The sequence below is a fragment of the Thalassophryne amazonica genome, chromosome 15 (assembly GCF_902500255.1).
Source record: "Thalassophryne amazonica chromosome 15, fThaAma1.1, whole genome shotgun sequence".
Classification (NCBI taxonomy): domain Eukaryota; kingdom Metazoa; phylum Chordata; class Actinopteri; order Batrachoidiformes; family Batrachoididae; genus Thalassophryne; species Thalassophryne amazonica.
In genome coordinates, this window is record NC_047117.1 from 78,873,124 (window position 1) to 78,890,007 (window position 16,884).

Genomic DNA, 16,884 nt, shown 5'->3' on the forward strand with positions numbered 1-16,884 from the left:
TTGGTGTACCACAGGACTCAATTCCAGACCCACTTTATGTGGTATTTATGTTAACGATCTTCCACCCATTTGTACTGAAATTAACATTCAGATGTATGGTGATGACAGTCATCTACTTGCATGCACAACAACAGGCTGCATCTCTACTCAAAGTGTCTATGGAGAAAATTGCTGATTGGATGACTTACTCATGCCTGACATTGAACATGTTGAAAAAGATAAGTATAGCTTTTTTTTTAATAGAGGAAGCCACTGCTCTCCTCTCGAAATAATTGCAAACAGACAGAAGGTACAGGATGTTCTAAAGTTCACATACTTTGGTGTAATTGTGGCTAGCAATTTAGCCTTCAACAAATTCACTGCAAAAATCTCAAAAGCCATCAAGTGCATCCTTGCTCATTTTGGATTTATAAGGAATCAAATAAGTATAGATGCAGCAAAATTCTTGCATGTAATAATTTGATCATATTATTCATACAGAGACCTGGTCTCATATGAGTTGTACATCAGTGTAATCACTACATCTTCTGTATGAGCAAGCATTGGAAATTATGGATAGAAAACCAGCCTTTCATCATTATTTCATTATAGTTAAAATTTGTTGACATTTGACAACTTTATGTTTATGGCCAATGTCAATTTAATGTTTAAGATCATCCAAAATTTGGCACCACAACCTCTGATCTAGCTCATAACTGTATGTGGTGGACCTGGCTGGAGGTCAACAAGAGCTTCTTTGGAGGGGTGGAATTCCTCTCTTAAATTGTGGTTCACAAGTTTTGAGCAAAAATTATAGAAGAAGACACCCACTCCCACTTCTGGATGGAGCCCCACCTTGGACAGAGAGGAAAAAAAAAACAATCAGGCAACAGAAAGGCTACAAATACTGTATAATTTGGCAGCATTAAGTAACAAGAAAAACAAAAGAAATACTAAGGTGACCATCGGCCACTAGCCCTAAGATTCACTAAAAGACCCAAACTTTAGATAAAGTTGAGACCACAACCCTCTCTGTTTACTAATGAAATGAATTTAAAAGGGTAGGAAGCATAGTAGCATACTATGCCAGTATGCGAGCCGTATGAAAAGGAAAATAAGTGTGTCTTAACCCTCTGGGGTCCGAGAGCATTTTTTGGACAGTTCACTCACCTGGCATAAATGTTTTATTATTGCTGTTAACAGCTCTCCCTGCTTCCCACAATCAAGTTTTATGTCTCTTTTTTCAGGACAACCTGTGCTTTCATAATATATATGCTTTTGTTGTGTTTTATAAGTGTAATAAAGGTTTACAATCAAAAATAAGAAAGGAAAAAGTAAAGCAGAAAATAATTTTCCACACACATTTATTCAAAACACACAGCAAGCTATAATAAACAACGGTTTTGACACTTTATAAAGGTAATTTGAGGTCTTGTGTGAAAGACTATACAACAAAAAGGTTCAAACAATAAACACAGATGCACATTTTGAACAATATATACAAAATGGTCTATGCGTTTTTTTGTCTTCATGGTAAAAGCAACAGTTATCCAGTAACATTCACATGGAAAGTAGTGGAGCAATCCTGTTAGTTACACACTCTTTGTTTGAGCATGTGAGATTGTCATGCGAGGCTCTCCACCTGCTCCGTCTGCTTTCACAAATGGCGCAGGGCGAATTTGGAGCCCAATAGTATGTACTCATTGGAGCACCCAGGGGGCTATTCAAAAGGGCCAACTAGTAACATATCACTCCTGAAAATGATCTTTGGCTTTTCACATGAGGTGAATCTGCCCTACGATTGGATTTTGGAAAACCATGTGACAGTGAACCAATTCCGATTGGACACTCACATTGCGCAGGTAATCACACAGCTTCTATGAGGAGCACAAAGATGGCTGATAGCTGGCATGAATGTCCGCGGAGTTAACTTTTCAGCAAAAAAAAAAGTAAGTTTCAATCTCATATCATTAAAAAGTTATTTATAATTAAGTAAAGCTTGGTCTTAGCCATTGTATACGACGGCGTCGGCCGGCAGTGGGTTAAGTCTGGACTTGACAGTCTCTACAGAATCTGACTGTTTTATTGACGCAGTGAGATCATTCCACAAAACAGGTGCGCAATAAGAGAAAGCTCTATGAACTCTTAGAGAAAGAACAAAAGAGTGTCATTTGCATTTTGAGGGAACATCAGCTATAATGTTTGGTCATATGGTACATTTTTCTCGGCTTGATATAGCATGAAGATGCTTCATTGTTGAAGATCCTACCCGGTGGAGAATGCCAAGGGAACGCCCACCTTTCACCTTCCTACAGCAGGTAGGTGGTTACCTTAAGAGAGATGGGGATGGACCGGTTCTATGCCCTAGCGGTTTCCATCTAGCACTGAAAACAGTTTCCGTGATGTGGTGTGGTGGATTCAGTGACTCGAGGCACCAGCTCGTGACCTAACTGAAATGTTGTTCTTGGATGACATGAAACTCAATCGCATGCCTTGAGTAAGGTCCTTAATCCCCATTTTTACTCTCGTTGTTCAGATAAGTGCCTTGCATCGCAGCACGCTCACATCAGGATGTGTGAATGAGTGAATATGAGGCATCATTCTAAATGATGGAGACATGCTTTTTTGTTATTATAGGGTAAGTACGTCTTTGCTTCACGCACTAATGCTATTGTATTTACATTAATATGTATGCATGTCAGGCTTTTGGCTAATTAGCAATGTCTACAACCGTAATCCAGCGTATTGGAGCTTTTTCCCCAATGCATTGTTGCAGGTTCCATAAAGTTTGATGAATTCCATTTGCTTTCTTTGTTTATTCTGTGTGCTTCTTGAGTGCCAGTAAAACTGTTCTTACAGATAGAGGCGAGGCAAAGTGGAGGCATGTCAGCATAATTTGCTGTAAAAGTGACGGTAACGGTTAATGTCCTATATGTGGTTGAGTTTATCACTAAATAAAATCTTATGGCGCCCGGCCTGCGAGCTGAACACTGAGGTTGGAAATGACGCCAGCGCATTCTTATTACAATTGTTCAACAGTCACTCATTAAATAGGAGCACAGAGATTTTAATCAACAATTTGGTACATTTACTGAATACAAGTCGGATCATTCCTTTTCCTCTGTGCTCCCACATGATTATAATGCAGCTGAATGTAAAACACTTATCGCTTTTGTTGCGGTAGCAGCAAACAGCAGCATGCACGAAGAAAACAATATAACATCTGAAGAAAAATAACCAATATTCATGACATTTGCTTTGATGGATTACAACACTGAAGAAGGCCTTGTGTATGATCAAGCTGATTTTAACAGAATAACAGAATGAACTGAAGCCAATGGCACCCAGAAAAAAGATAGGAAATTTTTTTGAACTTTTATGGTTTGTAGAATGGTTCCATTAAATTACCGTATATATTAATTCTATATATTGGCCTTAAATGTCAAAATGGCCCTTTAAAAAGGCCCTATTTTTTAAAATCGAAATAGTTAAGCCATGGTTTGAATTACAGGGGGTGTTAAGACTTGGACTAATCCCCCAAATGATATAAGAATAACAGTTTGGTCAGTCAAAAACATTTATATATTCCCTTTTTCCTGACATTGTGAATATTAAAGGATTATTAACTGAGCAAGCGAGGTTAATAGTTACTTACTAATGCAACCAACGGAAATGAACCTTTTCCTTTCAGCTGCTCCTGTTAAATAGACTGCATTTATATAGCGCTTTTCCATCTGCATCAGATGCTCAAATGGCTTTACAATAATGCGTCACATTCACCCCGATATGAGGGCGCTGCCATTCAAGGTACTCACTACACACCGGGAGCAACTAGGGGTTTAAGGATCTTGCCCAAGGGCCCTTAATGATTTTCCAGTCAGGCTGGGATTTGAACTGAGGGTGCCCTGGTCTCAAGCCCAACGCTTTAACCACCAACCATCACCTCCCCTAACATGGGGAGGTGATGGTCCTGTTAGGGCACATCATCCGTGTCCATCTCACCTTGTCCCTGGGTATACTTTCCTCTTTCAACTCAGACCTAGCCCCTGGGATTGTGAACATGCTGACGTTAGGTGCAAGTCCAACTACAAACCAGTGAAATGCATCCCAATCTGCCCCCCCCCCCAAAAAAAAACCCCAGCTTGGTCTTGACTTTGGATTGAACTATGAATTGCGAAAACACTATTAGAAACTTCAAGTTCCTATTTGCTCCAATCGACTATTTTTCTTGAACATGACTGAAAATACAGAATTTTGACATAAACGGGTTGTGCATCATTGGAAAAAATTGCCTGAATTACGACATTTGTCTTAATATTCAAAGAGCTCATATTTGCTTCAACAATATCTCTGCAGTGCTATATGTGACAGAGACGTGATGCTAGCTGTTTAAAACTATGCCCTTGGCTAAGCATCAATGAGGAAGTAGGAGTCTGAGCCATGTATTCAAATCGACGCGAGGCATATTGTCAAGTGACATGGTTTTCCACACTTCGTGAATAAGTCGTCTGGAAGGCAACTGCCGAGGTAAACAAATCAGCACGATGAGCTCCAACAGCAAAAAGACAAATGTAACAGATTGTTCAATTTTGCTCTGCTGTCTCCTGATGGAAGGTGATGCTGTGCTTTGGTCTCCTTCTCAAGGTTACATGCACTTTGAAAAAGCAGCACAGTGGTCTGGAAATTAGATTTATTAATAATTATCATTGCTTCAATCCAAGGATACTGGTAATGTTGATAAGCAGCCACTATTAATATTTTAGCTGGGGTAGAAAAGCTTCTAAAGCAGTCACTCAGCCCTTCAAATGGATTAAGACAGATCTTATTCTTGGTCTTACCCGGCCTTTTAACTATTTTTTCTTTTCATGTTGGGGTCGATTTTGATATGGGACCACAGGTTGTTACGCAATACCTCAACTGACAGCCCAAAAAAGTTCAGCAGAGGGCATTTCTTGTTCCACCAACCTGCCTGTTGGCTTATGCAGTATGTGAATTATTATTTGTTACAGAAGAGTCTTTTCACCCAAACGGAATTTTCTAGTAAGGCAGAACACATCTTGGAAGATCCTGATTATACTAGTCAGGGATCTCTTTGTGTGCGAATGATGCACTTTTCCAAAACTGCATGAATGAAGTCACTGTTTAATGAAATGTCTCTTTCACCAGAACAGGAAAACTCCTCCTCCATCCTCTGAAATTCACTAAAAATTACAATACCATCAAACCACAGTAGTTGCTTTACTGGGCGATAAATTATATTGCAAGAAAACATTAATTTGAGGCTTCAGTGCTCACTGAATTAAAGTGACAACAACAATGACACCCATAAAAGACTGACTCACACCCCAAAGTGGCATTGGAATCTCTGTACTGCAGCTTAAACTACTGTTAAAAGAATATAGTGATAATTAAAAAAAAAATCGTAGTCACAATAAAACATTGCTCTGATTTGATGCGTGCTTATTTTGTGAGAAATTGTTTTTTTGTTTGATGACTAATAATAATAATAATATTTTTTTATGAATTACTTTAATGTAAAAAATATAAAGTGCTTTACAATAAATAAAAATGAAAGTGAAAATATAATAATAAAATTAACGTTTGGGGGTTTGGAGATCTGATGTTGTGCCTGGAATCTGCTGGAACCACTCTTCCAATTTGGGGGTTACAGCTCCTAGTGCTCCTATTACCACTGGGACCACTTTGGACTTTAGCTTCCACGTCTGCGCCAGTTGTTCCTTCAGCCTTTGGTACTTCTTGATTTTCTCGTGCTCCTTCTTTCTGATGTTGCTGTCAGATGGGATTGCCACATCAATCGCAACTGCAGTCTTCTTTCCCTTGTCAGCCAGCACTATGTCTAGTTGGTTGGCCAGCAGATGCTTGTCTTTCTGGAATTTGAAGTCCCACAGTACCTTAGCCCTGTCATCTCAACCACCTTTGGTGGCATCTCCCATCAGGATTTGGGGACCTCTAATCCGTATGTAATACAGATGTTCCTGTACACAATTCCTGACACTTGGTTGTGCCTCTCTGTATGTTGTGACAGCTTTCATCTTGCATCCTGCTACTATGTACTGGACTATCTCTGGTGCACATTTGTACAGCCTGCAACTTGGGTCCTGTCGGCTGTGGTAGACTCCTGCTTCTATGGCTCTGGTGCTGAAACCTAGTGTCCACATCTTCCTGTCAGTTTCCACGTGGGCTCCAAATAGAAATCGTGAAGCAAACGGCATCTGAAGCCACCAAAAGGGGCCGAGCTGAAGCTGGCAGTGGCCTTGCCACTGGTAACACCTATTCATGGGGTGAAATATTTAGCCTGCTGCTTAGTGTGCTGCCGCAGTGAGCTTTAGGATAACAGATTGAGTATATATCTGCATCCGTTTTTGGTACAAATCTAATGCCATCAGCTTGCAGCAGGATTCTCGGCACATTTCAGACGGCCAGTTAAGCTGCCGCAAGCTTGCCGGTGACTTGGTTGGGTAGAAATGTTATCGGCATCTAAATTTTGAACGTCCAAAATTTGTTCCCGATTATCCTGATGATCCCGACACTCCATATGGTGGGTGATGTGCTCCAGGATGACCGTGTATGCTTGCAGATGGATCGCGACAGGGTTGGTGCCATTTTGAAAAGTCACATGAATTGCCTACTCAACATATATATATATATATATATATATATATATATATATATAATGTGTGTGTGTGTGTGTATTAAAGATTAAGGCACTGGGTGATGTGTGATTGCCTCAAATTTACCAGAATGTTTGGGGAGTGGAGTGTTGAAGATCCAGGGGTACATAGAAAAATTTCAAAATTATTTTCTTAAGGGCCAATATTGGATTTCTTAAAAAATTAGATTTGGAAATTGAAATCTATTTTTACACCAATAACTGTCCAGTTTCATTTTGATTGTAGTTAGTCTCCTATGAAAGAACTGCTGGAAAATTGTGGGTGGGGCAGTTTAGCACACCATCTATAATCTACCTTTTGCATATGCGATTCTTATATTTTGGGAATTCCTGGATTACAACCTCAGCTTCCCAAGCTAATTTGTGTGTGATGTGATTACTTCAGTCTTTAAGGTTCTGGTACTTCCTCTATCATTTTAGCCATGTGCCTGGGCATGATCCCACACACAGGTGCCTCAGTGTTGAGGTCCCCAGTGGCTGGCGAAGGCCAAGTCCATGGCAACATTTCATCTGGCTATTGCAGATGGATAGTTACTTTCTGGAGGAGGGGATGGACCAGATGTGTGCCTGGGTAGCTGCCATCCAGGAACTAAGGTGGTTTTGCTGTATGATGCATATGGCAATGTGTGGCACCAGTGCATTCTCCCAAACCTGACCCTGCTAGTTGGAATGGTTGTGGAAGGGTTCTGTCCATGCCCAGACCCCCATCTCTCAGATGGAAGTTGCAGTGGAAACATACAATTGCAGTGCTACTTCCATTATGCGCTACATCCAAAAATCTGAAAAGCAGCATCACATTTTGGCCAACTAAATCAATTCAAGAAATCACTCACACTTGATAGTTTGGCATTTAATGTCCATTTAAATTTTACTGCTTTGACAAAACATAATGGAGCTGTGTTCCAGCTTGGCCAATTTTCACAATTCATGAATTTGAAAATGAATTCTATCTAAGCGTGGGTCTTTTTCTAGTAGGGTGCTTTCCCGTCTTTCTGGAAGGATGGACTTTGGCTTAAGCTGCTGCCTGTATTTTTAAGACAGTCGTATATGATTTTGGATTGTTCATTTTGCACTTAACAGCAGACTGAAGCACAAACAAATTGTACTCAGATGTTGAACGCTTAACCCTTCCACCACTTCTGATCTCTATTGTCAACAAATCCAATATTAGGTAATACTTAAAATATTTACAGTATGTGTGCTTTTTTCAGAACAGAAGGTTCCCTGTTCAAGCCCACGCCAAACCCATTCTCCATGTAATGTGTTGCATCAGGAAGGGCATCTGGTATACATCTCACTAATTCATCTGGCGTCTCACTAATTTAGAAGATCTTCACTTAGCCTGGAAAAAGAGTCTGTTGCTCTATAAAAAAGCCCTCCGTAAAGCTAGGACATCTTTCTACTCATCACTAATTGAAGAAAATAAGAACAATCCCAGGTTTCTTTTCAGCACTGTAGCCAGGCTGACAAAGAGTCAGAGCTCTATTGAGCTGAGTATTCCATTAACTTTAACTAGTAATGACTTCATGACTTTCTTTGCTAACAAAATTTTAACTATTAGAGAAAAAATTACTCATAACCATCCCAAAGACGTATCGTTATCTTTGGCTGCTTTCAGTGATGCCGGTATTTGGTTAGACTCTTTCTCTCCGATTGTTCTGTCTGAGTTATTTTCATTAGTTACTTCATCCAAACCATCAACATGTTTATTAGACCCCATTCCTACCAGGCTGCTCAAGGAAGCCCTACCATTATTTAATGCTTCGATCTTAAATATGATCAATCTATCTTTGTTAGTTGGCTATGTACCACAGGCTTTTAAGGTGGCAGTAATTAAACCATTACTTAAAAAGCCATCACTTGACCCAGCTATCTTAGCTAATTATAGGCCAATCTCCAACCTTCCTTTTCTCTCAAAAATTCTTGAAAGGGTAGTTGTAAAACAGCTAACTGATCATCTGCAGAGAATGGTCTATTTGAAGAGTTTCAGTCAGGTTTTAGAATTCATCATAGTACAGAAACAGCATTAGTGAAGGTTACAAATGATCTTCTTATGGCCTCGGACAGTGGACTCATCTCTTGCTTGTTCTGTTAGACCTCAGTGCTGCTATTGATACTGTTGACCATAAAATTTTATTACAGAGATTAGAGCATGCCATAGGTATTAAAGGCACTGCGCTGCGGTGGTTTGAATCATATTTGTCTAATAGATTACAATTTGTTCATGTAAATGGGGAATCTTCTTCACAGACTAAAGTTAATTATGGAGTTCCACAAGGTTCTGTGCTAGGACCAATTTTATTCACTTTATACATGCTTCCCTTAGGCAGTATTATTAGACGGTATTGCTTAAATTTTCATTGTTACGCAGATGATACCCAGCTTTATCTATCCATGAAGCCAGAGGACACACACCAATTAGCTACACTGCAGGATTGTCTTACAGACATAAAGACATGGATGACCTCTAATTTCCTGCTTTTAAACTCAGATAAAACTGAAGTTATTGTACTTGGCCCCACAAATCTTAGAAACATGGTGTCTAACCAGATCCTTACTCTGGATGGCATTACCCTGACCTCTAGTAATACTGTGAGAAATCTTGGAGTCATTTTTGATCAGGATATGTCATTCAAAGCGCATATTAAACAAATATGTAGGACTGCTTTTTTGCATTTACGCAATATCTCTAAAATCAGAAAGGTCTTGTCTCAGAGTGATGCTGAAAAACTAATTCATGCATTTATTTCCTCTAGGCTGGACTATTGTAATTCAGTATTATCAGGTTGTCCTAAAAGTTCCCTAAAAAGCCTTCAGTTAATTCAAAATGCTGCAGCTAGAGTACTGACGGGGACTAGAAGGAGAGAGCATATCTCACCCATATTGGCCTCTCTTCATTGGCTTCCTGTTAATTCTAGAATAGAATTTAAAATTCTTCTTCTTACTTATAAGGTTTTGAATAATCAGGTCCCATCTTATCTTAGGGACCTCGTAGTACCATATCACCCCAATAGAGCGCTTCACTCTCAGACTGCAGGCTTACTTGTAGTTCCTAGGGTTTGTAAGAGTAGAATGGGAGGCAGAGCCTTCAGCTTTCAGGCTCCTCTCCTGTGGAACCAGCTCCCAATTCAGATCAGGGAGACAGACACCCTCTCTACTTTTAAGATTAGGCTTAAAACTTTCCTTTTGCTAAAGCTTATAGTTAGGGGCTGGATCAGGTGACCCTGAACCATCCCTTAGTTATGCTGCTATAGACGTAGACTGCTGGGGGGTTCCCATGATGCATTGTTTTCTTTCTCTTTTTGCTCTGTATGCACCACTCTGCATTTAATCATTAGTGATCGATCTCTGCTCCCCTCCACAGCATGTCTTTTTCCTGGTTCTCTCCCTCAGCCCCAACCAGTCCCAGCAGAAGACTGCCCCTCCCTGAGCCTGGTTCTGCTGGAGGTTTCTTCCTGTTAAAGGGGAGTTTTTCCTTCCCACTGTGGCCGGGTGCTTGCTCACGGGGGGGTCGTTTTGACCGTTGGGGTTTTACATAATTATTGTGTGGCCTTGCCTTACAATATAAAGCGCCTTGGGGCAACTGTTTGTTGTGATTTGGCGCTATATAAAAAAATTGATTGATTGATACAACCCCTGGCAAAAATTATGGAATTATGGAAGTTGTTTAATTTTGTAGAAAAAAAGCAGATCACAGACATGACACAAAACTAAAGTCATTTCAAATGGCAACTTTCTGGCTTTAAGAAACACTAAGAAATCAAGAAAAAAAAATTGTGGCAGTCAGTAACGGTTACTTTTTTAGACCAAGCAGAGGAAAAAAATATGGACTCACTCAATTCTGAGGAATAAATTATGGAATCACCCTGTAAATTTTCATCCCCAAACTAACACCTGCATCAGATCAGATCTGCTCGTTAGTCTGCATCTAAAAAGGAGTGATCACACCTTGGAGAGCTGTTGCACCAAGTGGACTGACATGAATCATGGCTCCAACACGAGAGATGTCATTTGAAACAAAGGAGAGGATTATCAAACTCTTAAAAGAGGGTAAATCATCATGCAATGTTGCAAAAGATGTTGGTTATTCACAGTCAGCTGTGTCTAAACTCTGGACCAAATACAAACAACATGGGAGGGTCGTTAAAGGCAAACATACTGGTAGACCAAGGAAGACATCAAAGCGTCAAGACAGAAAACTTAAACAATATGTCTCAAAAATCGAAAATGCACAACAAAACAAATGAGGAATGAATGGGAGGAAACTGGAGTCAACATCTGTGACCAAACTGTAAGAAACCACCTAAAGGAAATGGGATTTACATACAGAAAAGCTAACGAAAGCCATCATTAACACCTAAACAGAAAAAAACAAGGTTACAATGGGCTAAAGAAAAGCAATCGTGGACTGTGGATGACTGGATGAAAGTCATATTCAGTGATGAATCTCGAATCTGCATTGGGCAAGGTGATGATGCTGGAACTTTTGTTTGGTTTTCTTATCCCATCAATTGAAAGGATGTTTGGGGATGATGAAATCATTTTTCAAGATGATAATGCATCTTGCCATAGAGCAAAAACGGTTAAAACATTCCTTGCAAAAAGACACATAGGGTCAATGTCATGGCCGGCAAATAGTCCGGATCTTAATCCAATTGAAAATCTTTGGTGGAAGTTGAAGAAAATGGTCCATGACAAGGCTCCAACCTGCAAAGCTGATCTGGCAACAGCAATCAGAGAAAGTTGGAGCCAGATTGATGAAGAGTACTGTTTGTCACTCATTAAGTCCATGCCTCAGAGACTGCAAGCTGTTATAAAAGCCAGAGGTGGTGCAACAAAATACTAGTGATGTGTTGGAGCGTTCTTTTGTTTTCATGATTCCATAATTTTTTCCTCAGAATTGAGTGATTCCACATTTTTTTCCCTCTGCTTGGTCTAAGAAAGTAACAGTTACTGACTGCCACAATTTTTTTTCTTGATTTCTTAGTGTTTCTTAAAGCCAGAAAGTTGCCATTTGAAATGACTTTAGTTTTGTGTCATGTGTGTGATCTGCTTTTTTTCTACAAAATTAAACAACTGAATGAACATCCTCCGAGGGCCGGTGATTCCATAATTTTGCCAGGGTTGTAAAACCTGCGCCAAATCAACATGCAGATCCATCTCGGATTTGCTGTGGCAACCCCGAGTGAAAAAAATGGGAAGCCGAAGGGACTTACTTACTTAAAATATTCATGTGAAATAACTTCATTTGAAATTAACACGGGTTTTTCACAGTAAAGCAATTATTCATATCCTTTTCGTATATTTTGGTGGATTCTGTTGTGATTCCCATCCTTTTAGGTCTTCTTTACTCTCCCAAGAACCTTAAAAAAAAACAAAACGATCTTTGACTTTTTGACATTTATGCCATGGCTCGTCTTTATTTTGAATTTTTTGGAATTGGAGAAAATAAAAATCCATCCAGTCCTGGTGTTGTTTGTGTTGATTCCCTAAAGTTTTGACAGGGTTCCGAGTAACCTTGGGATGTGAGAACAGGAGTGGTGACAATGCTGTAACACCTTTGAAAACACACTCAGATTTGGTGCCTTATTTCCGTCAGTCAACTGAAACAGTGAGAACCAGTCCCACACATTTAACATGACCTTTTCTCCTAATGGGTTTCCATTTCTCCAGTTTTTGTTTGAATTTTCAGATGGATTAATCAAACACCAATGAACTAATTTTTATTGTGTGCAAATGTTGTATCACATAAAAAAAATCAAATCAAATGTATTAATTTATATAGCGTCAAATTACGACTAGTTGCCTCAAGGTGCTTCACAAACATCATTTAAAAGGCAGAATAAAATGAATTAATATTAAAAACACAAGAAAAAATGTAAAACATAATAAGTAAAAGGAGTAAAATAAATAAAAAGAATAAAAGAAGACACACATAATCATATAAAATACTAATGATAAACAGGGAAAAAGTGTGTAAAGAATAGTTCAAATTTGGACCATATTTTCATAAAGTACCTTTTTACTTTATGATGTTTTATGAGTTTGTTTCTAGGTCACTAGTCTTATTCCAAAGTGTCCACATAGCATCACGTTTGGAATTTTATTCTCTAGTGGATCTCAATAGAAATGTCCTTTCTGTTTTTTACAGTAAGGAAAGAGTCAAGTTCATAAGTAGATTTCATCAAATAAAAAAAACATTAAAAATGTCTGGAAATTGTCAAAATAATTTGCTGGAATTGCATCTGACTCAGTAAATGCATATCATGGTGGGTTACCCACCCCCAAGTTTTCAATGTCAATAATTTCTCTTCATTCTCTATCAAATATGGCACACATATGTATCTGGGTTCCAGAATTGCCCAGCACGGTCAGATTTTTCAAAGCTTACTTATTGGGGTCAAGGTCATGCCTATACCTACCTGCCTGTTTGTTGGCCAACTCAGTCCTTTTGCTGATTCCTACCTCACCTGGTATGTCAATGAAGGTTAACCCCAAAATTGTCCTTAAAGAATCCATTTTGACCAGGGTCAAGGAATTTGATTTTCAACCTGATTTCGACCAAATGTGGCACAACTGCCCTGCCAAGGTCGGCCAGAGATCAATCATTTGTGTGAAGGTCAAAGTCAAAGGAGGCAAACATCAGATTAGTGTATTTTCTAGTATTATTAAGCTCATTAAGTTGGGTTGGAGCTAAATCCTAAATGGCAACAGACAGACTAGCATCAGCCTTGTTACTGATGTGAGGTCGTGGGCAAAACTTTGCCTCCCTTTGGGAAATGACATGGCACATGGAGAGGATTTCTTTCATGAGCTGTTAACTGTCAATCTTTTAAGTTTTTCTAAATCCAGACGCCATGTTTCCTGCCTTCACTTTTGCACAAAACCCATTTGCCTCATAACTGATTCCTGAACTTTGTTGTGCATTCAGTTCGAGCGCACACATAGAAACTGTACCTCTCAGGCCTGCTTAATGCCTTCTGTAACATTCTCAAAAATCCACTTCAGCTATTGGCAGGACATTGATTCTCTGTGAATGGATGGTGGGTCCACATGGGGACAGGAGCTAATGCAGTGCGAGACGATACAGCCGGACACACACAAACCCAAAAACACACACACACCCAGACAGACCAGAGAACTGGTTGAGTGTTTCTTCATCCATTGTAGCAACATTAATCCAAAACGATACATCTGCTTAATACTGTGTGCTGGTACAAGAAGCAACACTTATCATCTGCAAGGTCTCGACAAGGAAACTCCCCCCCCACGCCCAAATACAAAGGTACTTATTTATACAGTTGAGCTACGTTAACAAATGATCATCTTAATGTTGAAATAATCAGCATCATTCTGCTGCATTTACCTCTTATAAGTGTTTTTTAATCCTTCCTTAGTTTCCAGAAGGTAAATCTATATTGTTGAGCTAAGCTGTTTGGGGTTAGACCATGCATCAATAAATTGACAGACTCCATTTCAGAGCATGAAATTATGGTGGTGATGGAAATCCTCCAACAAACAGTGCATGTCTTTGCTACTTTAATGTGTCTACTCAATTTTGGGAGCACAATAACTATGGTAACTAGAAGGCACTAGGATAGTGTTTATTCACCCACCAATGCCTCGTAATATCCTTTTAATTTAAGCTGCAAACTAAAGTCTCTTTAGTCCGCTGTATTGGACCGCCTCTGTTTGAAAATACATTTTTATCCATCAGATCTGGATTGTTACCTGGATCTGCACCAAAGTACATCTATGAGAATCATGGGATCCTGAACACTCAACTTTGATCCTGATCACTCATCTTTGTGCCAGATCTTTGATCCTGATCAGTTATCTTTGTTGTTCATGTTTGATCCCGATCACTGATCTGCAGTGGTGGGCACACTTCCCTATTATCGAAGATAATGTTTTCATTATCGGATTATCTTTTTAGATAAATTTAAAAACCATCATCGGACTAATTATCTTCCGATGAATTACTGTCCGATAACGTACTAAACTAAGCTGAACAGTGAAAAACATTTTTAAAACCGTTAAAGCTGTTGAGACCAACCTGTTAAAAGTTTCCTAATAAGCATGTTGTTCTACCCTCTGCAATCAGAAACCACTCTATCGTCTGTAAGCAAAGCAGAACTGGTGCCCTAAAAAAAAAAAAAAAAAGTCATTTCCTTTAACACCATACTAATATAATCGCAATGTCAACAAGTCATCCAGAGGCATACATGTTTAACTTATGGTTCAAATTTTAACCACTCATTTTAGACAAGTTATTTAAAATTATTGTCATGTCTGAAGTTTATAAAGTGAAAATATCAGATATATGTTTTCGTTTTAAAGTAATGTGCTAATTTTTAAGGTTTTGTGAGCACATGCTGTGCCAGGCAGCAATGCATTATGGGTAGCATAAGGTAATCTCAGACATTCACGACAGGACAAATGCATTTCAGACACACTGTTCAGGGTCCACAAATAACAGCATTAAACTCTAGTGCCTAAAACTCTCGTGAATATATTCTCTGGGTTTATAGACGTTAGTGGATATGCGTTTGTTAAATTCCACGCATCTTAAATGTAGCAGACACAGATTATCTGGAATTTTGTTTGACATTTTTTCAAGGCCGCTACTGCCATCTACTGGCCAGGAGTGTTCATGGCAGTATTAAACGTCTGTGTACATGGCTGCTCTCAAAATGTTGGTATTGTCCATTGTCCAGGCGCTTTTTGTGTGCATATATGTTAACTTTGTATTCTAAAACTATGGTTAGAAGTAATTCCGACTCCTTATCGGTCTACACGAGCGAGGTTGGCGCCATGTTTTTAGTTTTTGTGGAAGTGACGACAAGAGAATAAGGCTCCTGATTGGATAGAATTTTAAACAGTACCGCCACCCAAAGGTTTGGCAGACTAATTACAACACATTTATACGGTTCGATGTGGATGGATTTTTTTTTTTTAAACGACGTAGTGTGGATGAAGTTTTACCCCAAACTGAAAGGGTAAGATATTCGGTTTTACAAATACCCGACAACGTGTGTACATGGCCTTATGTCTGTGAAAGGCACTGTATAAATAAATTTACTTACTTACTTACTAATATTGAGTGCACGTTTTACAACATCATAAAAGTTTTAAAACATGCAATTGCGATACTTTCAGGGCTCCGTAAAAATGCCTGTTTTTACAAATAAAAATGGAATATTTTACAAAAGCACATTTATCTTTAAACCAACACACGACACACGTCACATTAACGTGTTGGTTTACATAATGGATTACTGAACCAATCACTGTTTAGTACTTTTACCCAGAATGCTTTGCGGTCTGTGTTTGTTACAAAACCTCAGAATTAGTGCCTTATTCATCAATAAACGATATATGTTATATTTTAACTTTGTACAAATGACAGCAGGGGTGGTGGCCAAGTGGTTAATGTGCTTGGTTTCAGTTCGGAAGGTTCTGGGTTCAAATCCCCCCCCTTGCCACATTTCTCCATGTAATGTGGAGTTGCGTCAGGAAGGGCATCCGGCGTAAAACCTGTGCCAAATCAACATGCAGATCCACCTTGGATTTGCTGTGGCGACCCCGAGTGCAAACAAGGGAGCAGCTGAAGGGACTTACTTTTTACAAATGACAGAATTGACATTAATTGAGTTATTCTATCAGTATTTTCAAAAAAACATATGTTAGTATGACTTTATTTTTCAAGACCTCCGCCTGACCGGAGTGTTGAAATTGATAGGGAGCTGGCCTTATGGCTGCTCTCGGTGTGTCTCTGTGGTGGGAGTGCTGTTGTAAACAAGAGCTTCCAGCAGGGGCAGAATGTTGAAAGAAAAATTATTATGATTAGTAAAAAGTTGATTTCGTGGGTGCTCTCAGGATTTGTCTGTGCTGCTTCCTGCAGGGAGCAGCATGGTCAAACATTCTTGCTTATTCTTTAGGACTTTTACCGCTTTTGATGCTTTCAAAAGCAATCGTGTTAAAAATCAATTTCAGCTCTTTAGTAACTGCAGATGTCCCAAAGACAACACCGGAATTTATTGGTTATTGATTATCTGTAACTTCCGATACATTTTTGGGTGGTTTATCAGTTTATCTTTATCAAAGATAACTTTTCAGTTATCTTATTATCTGTTATCAAAGTTAATTTTTTGGTTATCTGTGCCCACCACTGCTGATCTGTCTTCCTCAGTTTTGATGCAGATCACTCATTG